Source organism: Hemicordylus capensis, chromosome 5 (genome assembly GCF_027244095.1).
Source record: "Hemicordylus capensis ecotype Gifberg chromosome 5, rHemCap1.1.pri, whole genome shotgun sequence".
In the NCBI taxonomy this organism is placed as follows: Eukaryota; Metazoa; Chordata; class Lepidosauria; order Squamata; family Cordylidae; genus Hemicordylus; species Hemicordylus capensis.
The window spans coordinates 71,675,653-71,692,581 of NC_069661.1; the positions used below are offsets into that span (position 1 = coordinate 71,675,653).

The following is a 16,929-nucleotide window of genomic DNA, read 5'->3' on the forward strand; positions in this document are numbered from 1 at the left end:
TAAAGCACAGTCAGTTTTTTTCTCAAGTCTTGCAAAACAGAATTTAGTGTTTTGAACTGGACTGTTGTTGGGATATTGGGGCATGTTTGGCATGGCTCAGCCGAATTTGAAGTTTAAGGCATAATTGAGCCCTTGGCTGGGTTTAAAGTGCTGGTAGTTTCCACCGTGCCTATGTAACTATACTGTAGAAAAAGTAGACCATTACTTTGGATCACAGTAGCTTCCTCACATATATTTCCTCCAACATAATACCCAAGAGTTTTGAAAGCATGTTGTGATAAAGAGCAATATTTCATCTGTAGCCCTCACACAGAAATACAATACTTAGAGAGGGCTGAGTCTTAATTTGTGAAACAGGTATACCCAATGGTGAATTTACAACGAACCCAGTCATAAGGTGACATGATAGGAGGGCCACCATATAGCTGCCATCCAGCTGTTGCTCAGAGAAGGGATGTGCACAAAACCGGCTTGGCCTGTTTGATTCAAATTCGAACTAGCTTCGAACCAGGGTGGGTAGGTTTGGTTTTGGTTTTGCTCAAACCGCCCCCTAGTTTGGTTTGAATTCAAACCCAATTCGAACTGGTTCTAAAAGGTTCTACATAGGGTATAATGGGAACTCGAACTGGCCCATTATTACCTATGTGAAGCACCTAGGGACACAAAACCAAGGTGGATGGTAGGCATCCATCCTACCAAGAGTGCGTACCACCCACCAAACCCCAAGGCAATCAGACACTCCTGTTATTATTAATGGATTTTTGGAGATTGTTTCAGTTTTTGCATTTCTCCCATAAGGAATAATGGGGATTTGAGGATGCCCCATTCCTCCCCCTTTGGGGGGTGCCTGGGCACCCCAAATTGGGGTTTGGGGCACGGCAGGTTGTGCCAGAACTTCCTCCAGGCAGCCCCAAGTCGGTGGGGTTTACAAGATTTTTTTCAGGAATTTTTTAGTTCTCTTAACAGTCTATCTCAGAGTGGATTCTCTGGTTTGTATATAATATTATGAAAAGCTCTTCAGAAGGGCTGCCTGGGGGGAGTTCTGGCACAACCTGATGTGCCACCAGACCCACTTTGAGGTGCCTAGGCACCCTCCAAAGTGGGGAAATGGGCCGGATGGGCCACCTCAAACCCCCATTGTTCCCTATGGGAGAAATGGGGAAAAAATTGCAATTTACAAAAATCACATAAAATCCCCATTGCTTGGGGGTTCAGTGGGTGGTGGGCACCCATGGGTGCCTACAACCTACCCCAGATTTGTGCCCCTAGCAGGCCACACTACCAACAAACAGTGACACAACTAAAAACCTAGCTAAGAACCAAAAAAACCACCACAGAAACTGACCTGCTGCAGCTATGCCCACACAACTGCAAAGCCAAGGGAACCAAACCAAACAGCACAGACTACACAACACCAAATAAACCAACAAGAGACCTATCAAGACAGCAGCGCAAGGCAGTAAAACCAATACAGTTTTAGGTTAAAATATTGTGGCTGGGGATGATGGGAGCTGCAGTTCAACAACAGCTGGAGTCCCAAGGTTGCCTACCACTGCTGTAATGCATCTTTCCTTCCACTCATGGTAAAATAAGCAAGTGTTGATGTATCTAAGTGTTAGCAGTGGGGTAGCCATGTGGAAAGTTAATTGGATTTGGGCCTGAGAGATCTGGATTCAAGTTCTGCCTATACCATACAGATATTAAGGACTTCCACATGAGCATCTAGGGGTGGTTTGGGGAGGTCAAGAGTTCCTACCCTGTTCCCCACAGACGAGCAGAAACACCATTTGGCTACAACAACATTTATATACCGCTTTTCAACAAAATGTTTTCAAAGCTGTTTACACAGAGAAATAATAAATGAAAATAAGATGGATCCCTGCCCCAACGGGCTCACAATCTAAAAAGAAACATAACACAGTCAACAGCAACAGTTGCTGGTGGTACCATGCTGGGGGTGGATTTGCTCTGCAAACCCAGTACAGACCCGAGGAATGCAGCCACAGTCTCCATTGTTTAATTTCAGAGCTGGGTTCTCTGGGGATCGAAAGAGCTATCCCAGCATGCACTATACTGGCTGGAGACCAGAAATCCCTATTCCCGTATCAGTCATCCTCAGTCTGGCTACAAAGGGGCCGGAGGCAGGCCCAGCCCTATTGAAGCCATTTCTAGGAAAGGACATAGAGTATGCTTTGCAGAGTGGCACATTCGCAGATGGCAGCCCCTCTAGCCACTGCACTCTTTTGCAAACATGGCCACTAGCCCCCAGAAACCACTAGGAATGGCAAATGCATCCAAAGGGCTGGAGAACCAAGGTAGTACAGCCGCTATTTTTGTCCTACCTCGGAAAAGACCAAGATATAAAAGTTGGCCTATCCAGATCTCAGCGGGCTGGGTTGTAGGAGTGGTATCGGTTCTGGGTTGGAAAGAGTTGTGTGGGTTCTCACATGCCTCCAGACTTACACTGCTTGTCTCCTACTTTCATTTTGAGAATCGTGTGAATAGCCCTAGTGTATTGTTAAGCAAATTGCTGTAGCTCTACCTCAGTTTCCCATTTGCAGTGTTGGAATACTAGTGAACTACACAAAAGGATAAAAAATACAATATCTGTTATAAACTGAAAGTACTATAAATTGACCCCAATCCACTAGGGATGTACACAAAACAGATTTTGCGTTCTGTTTTGAGCTTGAAACAAAATGCAAATGGATGAAACATTTTGTTGAAACAACTGGTCTGACCATTTTGTTTTTTTGACAGAACAAACTTGAAATGTTTTGAGTGTTTTGGCCATAGGGAACAATGGGAAAATGAGAAACACCCTATTGTTCCCCATGGGTAGCTCCTACGGACAGCAAAGTGGGTTGGGTGGTAGGCCATGATAGGTGCTACCTACCAGCCAACCCACAAAGGAAATGGGCAAGCAGGCGATTTTAAACAAGTTTTGAACCTTTCCCCAAACCCCCTGATAGGCTGGCAGGTGAGGGGCTCTTGGTTTTCTCAGGGGTCCACGGCAGCTCATCTTCAATTTGAAATGAATGATTGTAAAGTTTTTAATGTTTACATGATTTTAACTGTTTAATTTATTTAGTTTTGATTTTATTTGTTAATTGATGTTAATTGTTTTTATTTTGATGAGCCATTTGTGGAAGGGTGGTATATATATATCAATCCATCAATCAGTCAAATAGATAGATAGATAGATAGATAGATAGATAGATAGATAGATAGATAGATAGATAAATGATTTTCGGAATCTGAATCCCACCTTTCCAAATAGTTTAAGGCAGCCTGCAAAGATTTTGATAGCTAATAAAACAATAAAAATACAACAAAAATTGAAGAATCAATCAATAAAAATAGCAGCACTAACATACTAATCTACCCAGTCACCCAACTGGTTAAAACAATAGATCAATAGAAGCTCTTTAGAAATAAAGGAGATCAATGCCTGCATCCAAAAGCAGTCAGGGAGGGGCCTTGCCAAATCTCCCTGGGAAAAGTATTCCAAAACCCTGGCACCACTACCATCAAAAAGGCCCTGTCCCTCATAGCTGCCAAATGTTAAAGGCAGTACTAATAACAGGACGTCAACGGCCAAACTGAAGGCCCTGGAAGGCTCATATTGAGAAAGGCATCCCATGAGATTGCCAGCTCCCAGACTGTTTCAAGTTTTAAAGGCTCAAACCAGCTCTTTGTTTTGGACCCGGAAACATAATGGCAACAAATGCAGATGAAACAATTGAAATTTATGTTACTCCAGATTACTCTTATTGTTCTGACTATTCTGTGTCTGCATAACAACAAATTACTTTTCTTTACAACGCAACTCATGTAAGGCTTCTCTACAGAATGGTTACTTATATTTTAAAACTTAAGTATCTAAAGAAAGTTAGTCATGATTAGACCCATTCTGCAGGCCTCCATGTGGATACACAGGCTGCTATTGCATAACTAAACTTCAGCCTGTCTTTTTTTTTGTTCATCCAGCTAAAATCCAGCACCAACCAATTTGCATGAAATTACTTCTTTATGTCTAATGGTGTCAAATGTCAACACTGGTAACAGCTGCAGAATAGAATAGTGTGTCCTTTTTAAGGAAAACACAATTTATTTCATTTTCATAGTGAACAACTTTGGCTCTGGAACAATGTGCATTGCCTGATGATATGCTTGGAGAAAACTACTATTTAAAAAAACCGGCTAATGTAATTCAAACTGTCATTTTTAGACACTTTTATTCTGTCCTTGATTAAAAGTGTAGTTGTCTGCTTTCACCTTGGAATATTTTATGGCAACAATGGTGTCATGCAAATTCTTTTTAACATTAACCCAAGGGAGAATAAAACTGTATCAGTATTCAGCAGCTGTTAAGGTATTGGCAGCAAGTTAGCATCTTTTAAAATAAGTAGACATCGATGAAGCCTGGTGCTAATATTATAGATAGAGATAGAGATAGAGATAGAGATAGAGATAGAGATAGAGATAGAGATAGAGATAGAGATAGAGATAGAGATAGAGATAGAGATAGAGAGAGGGAGGGGAGGGAGGGAGAGAGAGAGAGAGAGAGGTCACTTCTGAGGTTACTTAGCAGATTTCCCCCCCATATGTGCCTCTGCAAAATCTCAATGGCTTCTACATTTTGCAAATAAATAAATAAATCTGCAACTGCATTATATAAATTCAATTTTTTTTAATGGCCATAGGATGTTTCCAGATGGATGAATACTCAATTTTAAAGCAGAAATTCTTACTGCTTCTCTACTCAGGGTTCAGATGACATTCTTGACTGTAGCACATGTTTGCTGCACCATTTGCTGGCAATGTGCTGACAATTTGTGATGAGAATCAAGGTTTTTAAAAGACTACCTTAAAAGTCTCAAATACCCCAATTCTCATTGTGAATTGGCAGCAAATAGCCAGCAGATGGGGCTGTGAAATTGTGCAATGGTAAAGAAACAGTTAAAAACTTCCATTTTTAAATGGAGTATTTCTCCATCTGGGAACACTCAGAGTAAGAAAGTTTTCATATAGACTGATAATTGGCTGAAAGGCAAAAATAAGAATAAATTGACAGTTTTCATCATGAAAAGCGGTGAACTATGAGACACCCCTACCCTCAAGCATTTGATTTGAGACTGGTACTTTTAACATGCAGTCTGAGCCTATGCAAGTTGACTTAGAAGTAAATTCCACTAATGTTCAATGAGTTTTATTCCCAAGTAAGTGTGCATATTTTTGCAGCCACTTTTAGCTGTCACCAAAGTGACATAGTCAAATTTGCATATGACACCAGATTATTCAAGCTCATTAAATCCCAATCACTGATAAGACTTTTTATAGGATCATTTGAAAGTAGATAACTGAGCAAAAGAATGACAGGCAAGAATGATTCAATGTCAGTGCTAAGTAATGCATGTTGAGAGAACTCTTCACTTCACATATGCACTGATGAAGTCTAAATTGGCCTCAACATTAAGGGAAATAATATGGGACTAGAACAGCAAGCTCACTACCTGGAACACCTGTTCACTGTGCTAAGGGAGGGAAAGACAATTTCAGTGTTCAGCATTGTTTGGAAGGGAACTGAACATACATAAGGCATATTATTTAAATGCATGTGCACCTACATTTGGCAGATGGTGGACAGTTCCCTAAGTTGCCCTGTCTGGAAAAGGATATTGTACAGCTGATGAGGGGGGCATACAAAAATTACCAAAAAAAACCCCAAACCTACTAAAATTAATAAGACAAACTGAATTCAGGGTTGGGGGTGGGTGGGAACAGAAGTAGTTTGGAATTTTTAGTTTGGGAAAGAAAAATATATTCCAGGCAATATAATGGAGGTTCATACGATTTTGAATGGTTTGGAGAGTATTTCATAAATACTATTTACTAAATGGTATTTATTCTCTGTTCCCCACAACTCTAGAATTTAGGGACATGTTTTATTTATTTATTTAATAAATATGTATACCACTCACTACCAAAGTCTCTAAGCTGTTTACAGCATTAAACGGCACAATAATTTTTCACAGTTAAAATATATAAAAGATCAAATCAAAATATCCATAAAAACACACCAACTAACTAAAAAGCTTGGCTGAAGTGATGTGTTTTTAGTTGTTTCCTAAAAACCAAGAGGGATAGCGCAACTCTAATCTCAGCAGGAAGTGCATTCCACAGCCCTGGGGCAATTACAGAGAAGGCTTGGCTTTGAATCGCCACCAGACAAGCTGGCAGCACATCAGATGAACCTCTCCTGAAGATTTTAACAGGTGGCAGGATTCATAACAAAGAAGGCATTCTCTTAAATACCATGGGCCCAAGCCATTAAGGGCTAGGTAATAACTAGCACTTTGTATATTGCCCAGAAACCTATTGGTAGCCAGTGTAGACCTTTTAGAACTAGAGTAATATGGTCTCCATGGGAACATCCCAGAGACCAATCTGGCAGCAGCTTTCTGCACCAATTGCAGATTCCGGACTATGTACAGAGGCAGCCCCATGTAGAGTGCATTGCAGTAGTCAAGCCTGGAGGTTAACCAGAAAATGCACCACTGTCCTAAGCTCACTCACTTCCAGGAAAGGGCGCAGTTAGCGACCCAGTTGAAGCCAATTGAAAGCACTCCTGGCCACAACCTCTACCTGAGAGAGAGGGTTGGATCCAGAAGTACTCCCAAACTGTGAACCTGTTCCTTCTGGGGGAGTGTAAGCCCATCCAGAACAGGCAGATCTATCCCATTTCCTGAACTGCAGCTTCCTACAGTTAGCACCTCTTGTTTGAATTCAGCCTCCATTTGTTATCTCTCATCCAGCCCATTACTGTCTCAAGACAGACATTTAGGGAAATTATGCCACTGCCTGATGAAGCTGACATGGAAAAGTAGGCTACTGATAATGCCCTGCACCAAATCCCCTGATTATCTCTCCCAGCAGTTTCATGTAGATGTTAAAAAGCACTGGAGACAAAATGGAGCCATGAGGGACACCATACAGAAGCACTTGCTTTGTAGAGCAGCAGTCTCCAAGTAGTCATTTTGGAAGGGCGGTATATAAATCTAATAAATAAATAATAAATAACACCTGAAATCTGCCTGAGAGGTATAAGTGGAACCACTGCAAAGCAGTGTCCCCTACACCCAGTCCCTGCTCCAGAAGGATACCATGGTCGATGGTTATCAAAAGCTGCTGAAAGATCCAAAATAACCAATGGAGTCACACTCCATCTGTGAATTTCCTTTTGAAAATCATTCATCAGGGCAATCAAAGCAGTCTCCTCCCATAACCTGTCCAAAAGCCAGTTTGAAAGGTGTCTAGATAATCTGTTTCATCCAAGATTGCCTGGAGTTGCGAGGCTACCACTCTCTCAATCACCTTGACCAACCACTGGAGATTGGAGACAAGCCTATAATTGCCTAACTAAGGAATCAAGTGTAGGTTTCTTTAAAAGAGGTCTAATAATTGCCTCCTTTAACAAGGAGGTATCCTACCTTCCCTCAGAGAAGCATTTATGATCTCATCCAGGCACTCTCCAACAATCTCCCTGCTTGATAATATAAGCCATGTAGGACAAGGGTCAGGAGAAAGGTGGCACAGGACGCACCGTTCCAAGCAGCTTGTTCACATCCTCAGGAGTCACAAACTGAATCTGATCCAATATAACCACACAAGAGGAGTTACTGGCTACCCCCGCTCCGCTAAAGACTCTGCACCAACAATGGAATCATGACATTTATTCAGGTTCACAGCAAGCCCCAAGATGGAAGCCTTTCGCCCCAGAAGAAGAGGTAAGGAGGACAGGAAAAAGTAAGGAGTAAGGGTCACTGTTTATCTAGATTACTGGGTGTTTCCCAGACCTGGGTGTTTCCCAAACCCTAGACTGTTTGCCAGATTGCATTTTTTGAAAAGAGCAAATTCCTAGCTGTTCTGTAAAGCTGAGCTGTAAGGGGAGATGTGGCTGGCACTTCAGTGAGGAAGTGGTCCACTGCCACCTTCCATTCTTCTAGTCTGTGACAGAAGGTGGAGCTAAGATTTACAAATAATCAAAGCACTGATATTGTGCTTTGTTCTCCATTACTCATAGACAGGAAAAGGCAAAATTCTCAAAAGTCAAATGTCTGAAGATGGGACTTACTGGTTATTTTTGAAAATATATTTTAATCCCCTAGGTTGGAAATGAAAGCTACTCGGGGGGGGGGGTGTGTCAAAATTTTAGCATAGCTGTGATTGCGAAGCAGTGTCTGTACCCTCTCATCCTGCAAGAAAAGACAAGTCCTCTACCATGCTCCATGGGTATCCAGATGTCCAGGAATGTGCATCCCCCCGGCTCAAATTCCCCATCCCCCCATAAAAAATCACAGGGGAAAATGCTTTTTTTAAAAAAAAACGAATGAGCCACAAAATGGCCCCTTCCTGACAAAATGGTGGCAAGAAATTACCTCCGTGGTTACCTCCAGCCCTCTAGGAACCCTGGATACATGGGTTTTAACTCTTTCATATTCATGGATAATGAAATCGGGTATCAATTAGACACCCGTGAATACACAAAACTACGGATATAGAGCTGGCTTATAATGAGGTTTGCCTGTATGTGAGACAGTATCTCCTGGACCCCTCCAAGAGAAACCTGTCTGGATGCAAGTCTGGGTCAGAGGAATTATAGCTCTGAGTCTTGAATGGCTGAGCCATATGTTCCAGTACTGGATTGCTTGGAATGTGGCCATTTCTTTCATATCTTGTTTCTAAACATCCCAGAAGTATCTGGCTGGTTACTGGTGAAGAAAATGCTAGACACAGTGGAACTCTAATCTGTAAATGGAATAATTTTTATCTTATCTAAATTATAAGCCTTTGCTTAACAGTTTAAACAAATACTTCTATTTAATAGTTTGAAAGATAGATAATTCAAAAATTATGTACTTCAGAATTTATTCAGTGCTCCACATGTTTTCAGATGACTGATTTGGGCTGAAATACTGATTCTTATGATGTAACCCCTATGGGTGCAAATCAGTTATGTATGGACACGTCTCTTTGACTTCAGTGGCACTTTTACGAGAGCAGCTATGCATAGAAATGCAACCTAAGATTTGCCTCATTAATTCAAAATTGAACCCTTTCAGGCAGAAAAACTACCTGCTTCAAGAGGTAATGGGAGTTTCACAAAATGAGTTATTTCCAGAACTCAGAATCTTTTTAAAATTTATGCAGACACAATAAAGCTTTGACCTTACTGACAAACAACAGTTTTTAATTTTTTTAAGCATCCGAACACTAAATTCAGTCAAATCCAGTATTGTGAAATAAGCACAAGAACAGTGGTTGATATTCCAGACAGCAAACTGCAGATCGAAGAGGGATCCGTATTCACTGCTTCTGAGAGACTCACCAGTCAGTTGGCGCTGCTAGCAATGACATGGGCTGCTCCGTGCATACTAAGTTCTCCATTACAATAACTATGACTTACTCTTATCATTCCTAATGAGAGCAGTAGGCCACAGCTGCTCTGACACAAAGCTTAGTATGGCCAAAGCAGTCCACACGATCATTGACAGGGCCCATGGGCTAATCAATCCCTCAGAAACAGTGAACATAGATCCCTCTTCAATCCGCACTTCACTGTGTGGAACATCAGCCATTGGCCTCCATAGGGGAGTCTGGAAAATACTGGAATCAACAGATAGGAAGAATTAATTGCTTTAGTTAGATTATTCCACCCACCCACCCCCAGAATTTTCAATTTGCTATACATAAATCTAAGGTTCTTCTCTCCTGGCTTGTGCAAGATATATTCTTATGTAGGTCTGAGGTCTCCTTTTTGAAGCTTAAACCATCTGATGCCTGCCAAAATAACTTGCAGCACAGAATGGCAAGAGCTATCCCATCAGAATACTCACTCTGTCTCCACCCAGGAGGCTCCCCCATGAGGCCAACTGAAGCAATTGCTGCAGATAGTTCCTTTGAGGCCTTTTTTGGAGTGGGAGAATGCACCTCTGCCCACTACTCTCGAACGCTGATGCTGTTGCTCACTACCATATGCCTCAGGTCCTCATCACTGGTTCTACCCTCAGGCAGGAGCCAGTACTGATATTGCCTTATCCCCTTTCTGGTGCTGCACCCCCACCACCTCCCAGATTGCTGCTGCCACCTAAGTAAGAGGTGAGGCAGCAACCATCTGTAACTGGCAACTCCATGACGGCTTCCCATGGGATGCACATCATGCAAACATCCTGTAGCAGTGGAGGCCAGCAGCAGCTGCAAGGAGAAAAAAGGCTGTCCTGGGCATTGGAGGCAGGGGTGGGGCAGGGGCAGCATCAGTGCTTGCTCTGATCAGAAGGTGAGAACAGCAATGGGAGCAGACTTGTTGCCATTCACCTCTAGCCGTGAATGTAATGAGCTTCCACCTCAGTAAGTATACGAAGCTAAGGATGAAATAAATGATGAAAAAAATGGTGCTCTTAAGCACACATTGTAGGGGACACAAGACTGTCAACAACTTCAGTCTCCCTCCAGCACACCTATGTGACCTCTAACAGCAATAAAAGCAATATTTAGCCAAAACCTGTATCTGTACCTACAAAGCTCCAGCTCCTGCCACACCTCCTTGATCTGACCAATGGCTTCTCATTATTTGTTCTCCAGACTTCTGAACTTTGATAGATAGATAGATTGATTGATTAAGTGCCATCAAGTTGGTGTTGACTCTTAGTGACCACATAGATAGATTCTCTCCAGGATGATCTATCTTCAACTTGGCCTTTAAGATCTCTCAGTCAGGGGTGTAAATAGGGAAAATAGCGCCTAGGGCAAGCACTGAAATTGCACCCCCGTCAAACAGCATATATATGGACAGGATGCATGCATTTTAAACACCAAGTCTGGTATTGTATTCTGAACCTTTCCTGAACTTAGATATTGAATGTATCCGTCTAGCTCAAGGTGGACAAGTGTGTGTGACAGCATGGTCCTCTAAATATGATTTAATTTGGAAAGAGAAAGAAATGGTCATTGTACCATGGATGAAAGGATGCTTGTGGCTTCAAGTGGGTCATGAAAGCAAAAAACCCATCCTCTGTCCTGCTTTTCAAATAGTTGGCATCACACATGAAAAGAAGCAGCTGTCCAGGGGCGTAGCACACAACTTAACATACTCCCATCCCACATATTTCCCCCCCTCCCCCACTTCTGGCTCTAAAGGATCCAATATTTAACCACCTTATTTTGTAAAAAATGTACAAGACTGTCTGTGCAGATATATATCAAAATAATTAACCCATTTTACAGCACTGCCATACACACACATATACATATGGGTTATTATATTACCTATTTTTTTAATATGTGTGGAGCCCAGAAACTGCAGGCAAGTGAGTGGCGCTTTGGGAGAGCTACCTTTCTGTCCCTACCTCTCCTCTTCTTCAGCCCCCTCCTCTGTTTATGCTTTAGCAAGGAAATCAAAAAATCACAAGCATCTTCTACATAGTCACTTTGAGTTATATTTGGCATGGCAGCAGATGTCGGCCACACAACTTCTTGGCTGATATATAGAGTTAATTCCTCAATATTAGAAATCACATCAACATCTTTTTAATCAAAGAAAGCCTTAAGGGAGATCTTGCAGAATAGCAGCAAAATTAAACATCTACACAGGAGAAATTCTACTGTTGCTCATTAACATTCATTTTACAACAACCGCACACGCAATGCTATGCAGAGCACAGACATTATCTAGTTCCCACCCAAAAGGCTTGCAGTTCTATCTGCAACCCCTCAAAGGCATGAAAGAATTGCACACCTGATCGCCTGGTTTGGCTTCTCTCTGCCATCCCATCCCCTTTTCTAGCATGCAACAGCCAATGAAGGCAGGGGACGCAAAGGGGAAGGCGCTGATTCTGAATGCATCTGCGCACACAGTGCCTTGATACTGTCACCCAGCCCCAGAACAAAACTCATTCTGCACAGAGATGAAAAAAACTAGAGGGACCGCTCCCCACCAGCCCCCTCCCAACTCATTCCAGTACTGCCACCACCCCATTCTTGAACGTTAAAGGAGAGGAAAATGATGTTCTTTCAAGTAGAACGTGAGGACTTCTTTCCCCAAGGTATCACACATGGATCAGGTTGCAGCAGAGTAAGATCCCAAACAAAAGAGGAAACCATGGGGCATGTCTGGCTCTAATTTTTTCCACCCTTGAGAGAACTCATATTCAGAATCAAATTTTCTTCCTCTCGTCTAGCATTCAAGAATAGGGTCAGAGTGCTGAAAGAAACCAGTTCAGCAGGGATGCAGCAGAAGAATTCCTGCCACTTTTGCTTGCAATCAGATGCATTTTTACTGGAGCTGAGGAGGTTCCAATTTCACACACTCTTACCTAGTAGTTAGCCCCACAGACCATAGTAGGATTTTCTTCTGAGTAAAAACACACACACACAGGAGTCAAGTTCAAGTCCCCTTGAAGTGAATGGGACCTACTTCAAAGTAAATATGCTGCAGCTTCAACTGCAAGAAAAAACAGATCTCCCACCCAGATTCACCCCAGCCCTTCCTCTCACAACTTCATTTTTCTTTATTACAATCCCCTTTCTTCCTCCCCCCACTCTTCTCACTACAAACATCAATCACCATAAAACATCCATAAAAACAGCAGCACTCCTGCAAAACATTTTTAAAAGCCTGTTCATGGTGTGGTATCCTTTGTAAATCCTGTGAACAATGGAATGTGTCACTTCTCTCAGGGAGAAAACAAACTTCTGAATCCACCAGACAATTTATGGGAGCATATTTTGATCAAGCTGTGTGAGGGTAGAGCATTTGGGGGTGAAGGGAAAAGTTACTAAGCCCTGCGATTAATAGAGTTTCTATCCATCCAACAACCTGCTGGTCATCCTCTTCTTCTCTTTCCTTCAACTCTCCCCAGCATTATAGACTTCTCAAGGGAGCTGGGTCTTGGCATAATGTGTCCGAAGTACAATAGCTTGAGCCTGGTCATTTGTATCTTGAGTGAAAGTTCTGGATTGATTTGTTCTATGATCCATTTGTTTGTTTTCCTGGCTGTCCATGGTATCCTAAATATGCTAAATCATTGTAAACCGCTTAGAGAGCTTCGGCTATAGAGCGGTATATAAATGTAAGTGCTATTGCTAAGTGCTAGTGCTATCCTCAAAAGTCTTCTCCAGCACCAAAGTTCAAAAGCGTCAATGCTTTTTCTATCTTGCTTCTTCAAAGTCCAGCTTTCCATCCATAGAGTATCACAGGAAAAAGCATTGTCCAAACTATTCTAATCTTTGTAGGTATAGACACATCACAGCATTAAATATCCTTTCCAAGGCCATGACTGCAAACCTACCAAGTGCTAGTCTGTGGCAAATTTCTTGACTGTGGGATCCTTTACTGTTGACGGTCGATCTTAAAAGGCAAAAGCTATCCACCACTTCAATGTCTTCATTATCAATCCTGAGGCTGGTTGATGTACCTGTTGTCATTAGTTAAGTCTTCTTTACATTTAACCGTAGTCCCATATTTACACCGTGCTCCTTGACTTTCATTACTAGAGCTTGCAGATCATCGCATTCTCAGCTATCAGAGTGGTGTCATAAGCGTAGCACAGGTTATTGATGTTCCTTCTTCCAACTTTAAAACCATGCTCATCTTCTTCCAATCCAGCTTCTCTCAATATATGTTCAGCTGTAAGATAAATAAATAAGGACAAAGGATACAGCCTTGCCTTACTCCTTTGCCAATCTAGAACCAGTCTGTTTCACCATGTTCCATCTGGGCTGTGGCTTCTTGTCCTGTGTATAGGTTTCGCATGAGAACAATAAGATGTTCTGGGACACCCATTTTCCGAAGGATATTCCACATTTTGACATGTCAACACAATCAAAGGCTTTTCTGTAGTCAATAAAGCACATATTGACTTCTTTTTGGTATTCTTTGGCTTTCTCTATAATCCAGCATGTATCAGCAATGATGTTTCTTGTTCCTCAGCCTCTTCTGAAACCAGCTTGAACATTCAGCATTTCCCTTTCCACATAGGGCTCTAATCTGTGTTGGATGAGCCTGAGCATTATTTTGCATGCAATTAAGGATATTGTGTGATGGTTTGCACAATCTTTTAAGTCTCCTTTCTTTGGTATGGGTATCTAGACTGACCTCTTCCAATCTGTTGGCCACTGTGTTGTTCTCCAGATTTGCTGGCATAGTTTGGTTAGAGCTGTGACTGATTCTTCTTCTGTTGCTTGCCAACATTTCTGCAGCTGTTCCATCAATTCCTGTAGCCTTCTGACTTGGTAATGACTGGAGTGCTGCTCTAACTTCATCTTCCCATACTAGAGGTTCTTGCAAGTAGAGAATATCTTCTACAGTATCTTGGATGTTGACATCCCTGCTGTACAGATTTTCAGTATACTCTTTCCATCTCTATTTGATCTTCTCTGAAACAGTTACTATCTGTCCTTTGGCATCCCTTAACATACCAATTCAAGGTTGTAACTTCCTTCTGAGTTCAGAGATCTTTTGGGAAACTTTCCTTATTTTTCTGTGTCTATTTCCATCCTCAAGGTCTTTACAGATGTCATTGTAGTACTGCTCCTTGTCTCTTCCAACAGCTTTCTGAAATTCCCTATTAAGTTCCTTCCTGAGGTCTTTATCTTTCTTGACTTTGGCTTCTCTCCTCTTCTTGGCAATTTCCACCATATGTTCTGACATCCATTTTGCTTTCTTCTGTTTCTTGGTATTTGGCAGTCTCTTTTCACATTCGTTCTTTAAAACTTCTTTGATTTCATTCCACAGTTCCTCTGGTTCACTATCAATGAGGTTCAGAGCTTCAAAGCAGTTCCTGATGTTTTCCTTGAATATGGTGTGTACATTCTCAAGATCATATCGTGGAAGCTGGATAGCTTTGTTTTTCCACTTTAGCTTGACTTGGAACTTGCACATGAGCAGTTCGTTACCTGTTCCACAATCAGCCCCCAGACATGTTTTTGTTGAGCTCTTCCACCAATAATGTAATTAATTTGATTTCTGTGTACTCCATCTAGTGTAGTCCATGTATATAGTTGCCGCTTTGGTTATATGAAGAATGTTTTAGCAATGAAGAGATCATTGACTTGGCAGAAACTAGTAAGTCATTCTCCTACTTCATTTCTGTTTCCTAGGCCATATAGGCCAACTGGTTTTCCTCCTTACCATTTCCAACTTTGGCATTCCAGTCTCCAACCACCACCAGCACATCTTGCTTGCATGTTCTGTCAATTTCAGACTGAACTTGAGCATAAAACTCATCAATTTCCTCTTATTCTGCAGCAATCGTTGTGGAATAGACTTGAAAAACTGTCATTTTAAAGGGTCATTGCTATATCTTTCCTGACTATGAAAGCAACACCGTTCCTTTGTTTTTCGTATCCTGAGTAGTAAACAGTATGATTTTCTGACTGAAAATGTACTCGATTCATTTCATCTTTCACTGTGTCAAGCTTTCCCATATTCATGCTTCTTATGTTCCACGTTCCAATTGTAATTCTGTCTTTGAAGCTTTGAATTTTCTTTTCCCGCATGGCAACATCAGCCACTAGATATCCAAAAGGCTTTAATCTAACTGCATCATAAACACCATTGGTACTCTGAGAGATCCTCGGCTCTCTCCAAGCCCTGCTATGCTGCCTCATCATGGTGGCTGGGGGGTGTTCCTGGGAGGGATGGGCGAAGTACGCTGGGAGATATACTCCCAGTAGGGTCACCCAAAGCCCGAAGGTCATCCCAGATGCCTAGCTAAAGCAAGCAGGCACCTATACTGGGCAGCAGTGATATAGGAAGGTGCTGGAGGTGGACGATCACTCCTGTGACAACGACAAAGGCATCATTTCATATTGCGTGAGAGGAGCAATGGTAAACGACTCCTGTATTTTACCAAGAAAACCACATGGATAGACAAAATAGAATGATTGTCGATGTAGTGCTGGATGATGGGCTCCTCAAGTCTGATGGCACTCAACATGCTACTGAGGAAGAGCTGAGGATCTCTCTGAACTTTGCATTTAGACATTTGCTTTGTTTCACTTCAGGAGGCAATACAGCAATGTGAACCAGCTACCTGGGACTGGCTGCTTGTTTCCTTTCTCCTGCATGTTCTGCCTCCAGCATGCCTAGAATAAGCCCTGACCATCTTTGCCAATCTGATGACAAACACCTTCTCTAACAGAAATACATAGCAGCACAACTAAAGTTCAATGAAGGTAATCAGGCTCTAGTGTTTGTGTGTTTAGCCCTCAGTTTGGATGGGTTAATATATCTTCTGCTTTGGGATGGATCCATTTACAGGTTTGGCTGCCTTCCCAGAATGGTAGGTAAATACTTCAGATCTCATTGTTCAAAATAAGATGAAGCACAATTATTCTAATATAGACATGTTGTACAATAAATGAACTAAATTCAAGGAGGCTGAAATTCATATTCGTATTATCCTTTGAAAACAGGGGAAACTATTATTTTCAGACACAGTTTTTAGATCTTAATGAGGTCATTTACAAATCAAAACCAATGTTCTACCTGGGTTTGGGAGCAGTGTGTGCCCCCAATTTTCAGTTGTGTGGAAGCAAGGCAGGAGGAGAACCCAGGTAGCTTTTCCTCCTGCATTGCTTCCAGACAATCACTTCTACCCAGGTTTTCCTCCTACTTGCTTCCACACAACCGAAAATTGGGAGCACACACTGCTCCCAAACCCAGATAGAATACAGTTCTATGGAGAGGAGAGCTGGTCTTGTGGTAGCTAAGGGTACAAGCCATACTTGCTAAGCAGGGTTCACCCTGGTTGCATATGAATGGGAAACTAGAAGTGTGAGCACAGTACGATATTCCCCCTCAGGGGATTGAGCCACTCTGGAAAGAGCAGAAGGTTTCAAGTTCCCTCCCTGGCTTCTCCAAGATAG

At 42.0% G+C, this 16,929-nt stretch overlaps 1 protein-coding gene across 8 annotated transcripts in view; it reads right to left on the reverse strand.

Moving 5' to 3' along the window:
* Positions 1-16,929, reverse strand: part of LOC128328087 (uncharacterized) — a 52,136-nt gene that overhangs the window by 23,499 nt on the left and 11,708 nt on the right. The gene's annotated exons all lie outside the window — the stretch shown is intronic.